At 38.2% G+C, this 6,225-nt stretch overlaps 1 long non-coding RNA gene across 1 annotated transcript; it reads right to left on the reverse strand.

The window, feature by feature from the left end:
• Window positions 1-4,148: 4,148 nt before the first annotated feature.
• On the reverse strand, window positions 4,149-5,622 carry LOC137991433 (uncharacterized). Its single transcript, XR_011121617.1, has 2 exons — window positions 5,445-5,622; window positions 4,149-5,265 (listed from the first exon to the last, which is right to left on the reverse strand). It is a non-coding gene; the product is annotated as an uncharacterized lncRNA (long non-coding RNA).
• Between the last annotated feature and the right edge of the window lie 603 nt (window positions 5,623-6,225).

A 6,225-nucleotide genomic window follows, 5' to 3' on the forward strand; every position in this document is an offset into this window, starting at 1 on the left:
ACTTAAAATAACTCATGATGCTTCTGATACTGGGCTTCTGTTCGTAACAAAAGCAATTGGATCATTGACTTGCATTAGTTGACAAAGAGAGTTTGAACAAGAAGGAGCTTGTTTTCGGACAGAAGAAAAGCCATTTTTAAAATGCGTCAGAGAATATCAATTCACGAGGACTCGCCATCAATTTTTAGTCTACACGATGAAGAGCCGCGAACTATGAATGAACTCAACATCGCGAAACGCTACGATTTTGATTTCAAATACGGTCACAAAACTGCTTCAGTCGTCCACCAAGATCTGGCAGCCATAGATCGAAGCATGATGCAAAGACCGAAACGAGATCGTCGCCGGTTTAAGAAAAAGAAAAAATACCCCAAGTTTCGCTTTGTTCCTAGTCTGGAAGTTATTCAAGAGAACGAACTGTTTGAGACACAACTTGACCACGTACACGTGAAGTTTAGGCTGGACAAAGATTTAGCCGCTGTTCATGAAGAGAGAGCCTTAGGTTGTGGGCCGACTTCGAGGGAGACGTGGGAGGATGGTCGGCGATTCCGCTACAAAAAGCGTTCGAGAAATTTGAGAGGAAAGGACTGATCGACACGAGGATGTCACAGCCGGTCTCGAAGCGTTGCTACATAGCAATCAACGGATTCCAAAGCGTTGCATTCGCGCTTACCGCGCCGAGAATGCAGGAAGCCGCAAGTGTTGAGTTATCATCAAAGCGGTTCCAGGAGGCGACAGGGCAAGAGCTCCCTGCCATAGTCATTACTTGAAATTTTACAAGATCCAGACGGAACTGGAAAGTACAAGCGAAAGAGTTCTTGTATTTATATCAAGTTCACTTGATTGAGCCGCTTATATCACTTTGAAGCACTTAATATCGATACACCAGCAGGTGTATTTAACCCAGTTGTTAAATCTACAGTGTATAAGCTGTATTATTTTCAGTGTGAAGTGAATTCAAAGTCATGATCGTATCTACTTTGTGAACTCAGCTGAGCAACGGAAAAATGTGGGCAGTCTAGTCGGAATAAAACTTTTGGTTCCGAACAAGGAAAAACGTTGTTAGGTATTATTCATGTGTTATTTTCAGTGTGAAGGGAATTCAAAGTTATTGTTGTATCTACATTGTGCAACTAAAGGCAACGAAAAATGTGGCCAGTCAAAATAAAGTTATAGTTGAACGCGGAAATACTTTGTTGTACTTTATTCATGTTAATCTCTGGTTTTTCTGCCGCTCCCACATTCCACTGAAAACATCAAGTTATCGCAGTTTTATCGAGAAAAGCTTGCATGCCTGTCTTTTTCGCTTAGCATTTGATCACTCTGCAAAAAAATGTTTTGAGTGCTTTCTCTCAATTTAATAGACCATACAAAGACACAGGCTGGGCAAGTAAAACGAACTATACCAGAGTGACTAGCTCTATTTTAGAAATGAAGTGTCTTTCAGTTTTCATTGCTTACTGAGTTGTTAGCTTACGTTTTACAGGGAAAGTGATAAGAATCGATTTAATAAGAAAAAGAACTTAAGGTAAGAATGAGAAAGCAATATGAAATTTTGCGGTATAAGCCAATATTCTGGGCGTTGCAGAGGAGGTTGGACAGCAGCGGGAAATTTTTATTTTTCAGACAGTTGCCTTCATACTTCAAGGGAAACACATCTCCGTTGTAATCAACATGGACGCCATTGATAGACAGGCCGCAGAGTCAACTTCGTTTAAGAGTTCCAGTTGCTTCTTCTTACATTGCTGTGACATGCTCAATTTATTTACTTTCTCTGTTCGAAGCCGGCTCTTTTTGATGATCAATATGGGTTCGAGAAAAAATTCCTTGCAACTGAGCGAGGAAATTAGATGGACTGAGCGAGGAAATTAGATGCTCTGAAGTCGGCGTCAGTTCTATTAAAAGACCCAGTGTTGATTTTGTGGTAGGGTATAAATTTTCTAGTTTTGGAATCATGCATTGTTGGAAATTTGTATGTATTTGAGGCTTGAGCCATCGTCGTTCTAAACTGTGTGAGAACAGATTTTCCTGGCTTAATTAAAGCACAACATGTTTAGAGATCGTTCTTCTCATGTTGTAGTTTGACCCTCAAGAAAGCGACCAGGAAAGCAACCTCCTCAGAAACAGCCATTGCACAACCGCATCGAGCTCCAAAGGAAACTTTGTCAGTTGCTCCATATATTGTTAGATGTTGACAGGATGAATGTTGATGCAACTGTTCGTCTTTCCCAGAAACCTGGCACGGCTGGCCATGGAATATTTTTTGGTCAAACATTAAAGGATGACAAAGAGGAAAATGAGGACATTCATGAAAAAGGAAATTTTTTATTGTTTGTCACATAATGGACTGGAAAACTGTAAATAGTCTGTCCTTAAAATTAAAAATATAATTTTAGTTCACCATGTCACTGAAAGTTGCCCTTGGTAGACAGGTAGTTCAGGTATCGTAATGTTTCAGAACATATCTTAACATAAAATAAGTCACCAATGCTTACCTTCTGAAAGAAGATATCAATCCATTTGTTTTTTGGGGGTTCTTGTTCAGAGAAATGCTGCTTATCTTGTGAAGATAGCCCCCTGATAGTCAAATTGCTCACATGACAGTACTTTCAGAAGTAGTGAAATTTCAGGAGATAAAAATGTGCTGTACACGTTGGTGTTTTAAGGTATTGGTGGCGTCCACGACAAGCCAAGACAGGAATTTTTGAAAATGGCACAGAGAAAAATAAAAGCAAACTGTCAGGTCCAAGTGCAGCTGAGACCAGAGCCAACTAATGGCAAGGACAAAAATACCATAGCCATTGACTTGAACCATGGTAATGGATGGTTTCATTGTTACATTGCCAGAGAATTCACAGGTTTATTGCATACAGTAATTGAAAATGAGAAATTGTTGACATACAGGTAACTGTCCACCACATCATGGTTTTTTGTGTGCAAAAATTGGATATAACCCTTTAATTTCAATACTAAGAAAGGAAAAGTGGGAAAGTATGTTATGACAAGGTGCCACAGTGCTCGGTGAAATAATATTAAGAATTGCTTGAGATTGTCTTACAACTACTCGCTATTTGTATCTGTAACAATACTGTTGATTTTGTTTAATTTACTGGTATCAACTATTCATAAGTATAAAATCTATGAACAATTTTTTTTATTGTACATGTACATTAAAATACTTTGCTGAGTCTCATAGAAACTTAACTTTCCGTGGTAGACGTAGTGTGTAGTGCACTTACAGTGCACTACACACTACGTCATCAGGTTATAAGAGTGTAAAAACTGTATATCATTCAATATTTATTTATTTTTTGTTATCCATAAGGGAGGCTAACAAAATCTGCACCTTGCTTGGTTTGCATTTTTAGAGCATTAAAATAGAACTTTTAGTCCTTTTTTTCTCACGGAAAGTCGAATATTTTGAGCTCACCCATTCAAATACTAACCCTGCCGGACAGGGATTAACTGCAATGAGATTTTGTCTTGGAAAGGTATCAGGCATTTGGTGATATAGAAATTTCAAGGAACTTGAAAATGGTCAACATGTCAGCCTCAAATCAATGTTTCTCCATTCTCTTTTATTTTCTTCAATCTTTCTGGGTTTAGTATTATACTAGTAACCACATGTCTTTTCAGGGGGGCTATTTACGTAAGACATCTACCGTGGCACTAAAATGATACACGGTAGCAAAACAATATCGTGTGTTGTTAGGGCTACATATTAGGCAAAGACAAGTTGAATCTCCTGAAAAACAAAATGCAGCTCAGTTGACAGTTATGGAATAAAGCACTGTGTTACTGCACTCAGTCTGAGGTCTCTCGTTTTCACTCCTTCCTCCCCCCATCTGATGTACCTCATTGGAAAGTGTGCTTGATGCCATTGCAACTGAGAAGCCCTTAATAACATGCATAAGTGGACTATGGAAAGATAAACATGCAGGTTTTCCTCTGCAAGAACTTATAGCAGTACCGATGTTTGGAGTATTAATTTTGCAAGATTTTTGGGAAAGATTTGCAAAAAGAAATATTGTCCCAAAATTGAGAGCATGTTGTCTGCTCTCAGAACTCTGGAAAACAAATTATGGGCAGGAATTTCCTGAAACACTGTCACTTGTATCACGCACAGGTTGAGTTAAGATAATTCAAAACCAGTAAAGAAAACTTTATTTGCACTGACCAATATATTTTGATCATCTGTAACATCTGGTTCAGCAGCTCAATTCAATGAAGCTGTGTACTAATAATGTACCTATCAATGTTAAGCCGCTTAACATTGATAGGTGCATAATAGTTCCCTAAAGAAGCTTCAATACTTATGGTCTCCACTTTGATTGAAAATTTAAAGGATCAAAAGAGATTATGATTGTCTTTTATTTTTCTTGTTGCTGTAGCAGTTACAGCCATAAATGGCACATTCTTGGAAACCACGGACTGCAGCATTATGTTATTACTGTATATGAAACGATAGTGATGTTATAGCATAGGATGAACGTTTCTGTTTAGGTAATTTGCTCATTACTTTATAACAATAAAAATTGAGTTTGCTAAGTTTGTTTTTTTTCAGTTATAAGTACCTGAAGATAAAATATAAGCAATTGATTCCTTCATGCTATCACAATAATGGCAGCACAAATATAATTTTGGTGTTTCACGTATGTAAGGAAGCATGATACAGTATTGTTGTAATAATTATAACCCATCAACTAATCAAGTCGATTTAAAGTGTCAATACTGTTTAGAGCCTTTTTGAACCCACATCAGCAGTAATGTTGTAATTTGGCACCATATCACAAATTTTAAAATAATTTGAATTGGATGAGCGAGTTCTGAATCTTAAAAGAAGAAGAAAAACCTTAAATAATCGAAAAGTTTTTCTATCATGAACCACTCTGTCTTATCTCTTGTGGGGACAATTGACTGATCAACAAGAATACTTCATACACAACAATGGTTCTCCGGTTTTAGAGTGAAACAGGGTTTTCCTCGAGTTTGAACTGACTCTTGGTGCTTGTTTTGGGAGCTTCCCTTGCGTATCATCAGATGATATGTGCTGCCTCCTTGAGCTTCCATACATTTTCAGCAGCATTTAGCTCAGCAAAACATGAAAGATAGATCTTATCTGGCCACATTTTCCCCGTGTACTCTTCGAAAAGAGGTAACATTCCGCGCCATTATGTCATGCGAACACAACAAATCTTGCAATCCGTGTTGCTGTATTTCGACAACAATAACTCAAAATCCGTCGCGGGGGCAAGGGGGGGCGACCTATAAAATAGAAAACCCATTTGTTATGCTATATAGTGTTGCATAATTGAAGACTCTAAAGTGAACACAAAGCGAGAAATCGATTTCTAAAAAGGGCACACTCGAAGCGTGTCAACAAAACAATGCAATGTGGGACTTAACAAAATATTATAAAATTGTACGATTAAAATTCGTCTTACCTTTAAATTGCCTTCATAGCAATGAAAAACAACTCCAATATGTTTAATCTGGCGCATTTATGGTAAATTATCAACAAACCAAAGCGAAAAAATGCCGAATTAACGGAGGGCTTCTGAGTTTCTCCATGGAACTTTTCGTCCGACATGAAGATCTGTATGAACGCTGCTCATTGGTCGAAATTTATCACGTGACAGCTGTCCAACCTCCTCTGGGGCGTTAACTGAATAGAGTGTAATGTGAAGTGCCAGATTTCAATCCCATATGAACCTCTGGGGGCGTTGTTTACTTCATGCCTCATTAAGGACGGATCTACTTTTCGGGGGCAGCTCTTTGCTAGAAACTATTCTAGGTTATTGTAATTTTTCGATTATTACTTGTCATTTTTCAAAGATCCTTAGCTATTGATCGGGGAAAAGAAAAAAACAGGAGAGAAACTTTTACTTTTACTTTTACTTTTACTTTTTTAAAGACGAGCGACCGCTTGCCGTTTATTGTTCGCCTTCGGTGCCCGACAAACAACGGAAGCTTAGTCACCATCATGAACGACTTTGTACCATTTTAGGTTCTTGGAGAGATTTTAGATGATTTGGTGGGGTGAAGGAGTGCGACGCTGTTGATTAAGTTTTGGAATGAGGCACAAAGTAATGTATTAGCTAGAAACTAGACCGAATGCCAAAATGGCCATCTTTCCGCAGTGATCTCTCAGCAGGAATTTTGGAGGTTGTGGTTTTCAGTAACGTTTTTTCGCATCATGTACCATACTTCCGTTTAGTTAAAATC

Source organism: Montipora foliosa, chromosome 1 (assembly GCF_036669935.1).
Source record: "Montipora foliosa isolate CH-2021 chromosome 1, ASM3666993v2, whole genome shotgun sequence".
NCBI lineage: Eukaryota > Metazoa > Cnidaria > Anthozoa > Scleractinia > Acroporidae > Montipora > Montipora foliosa.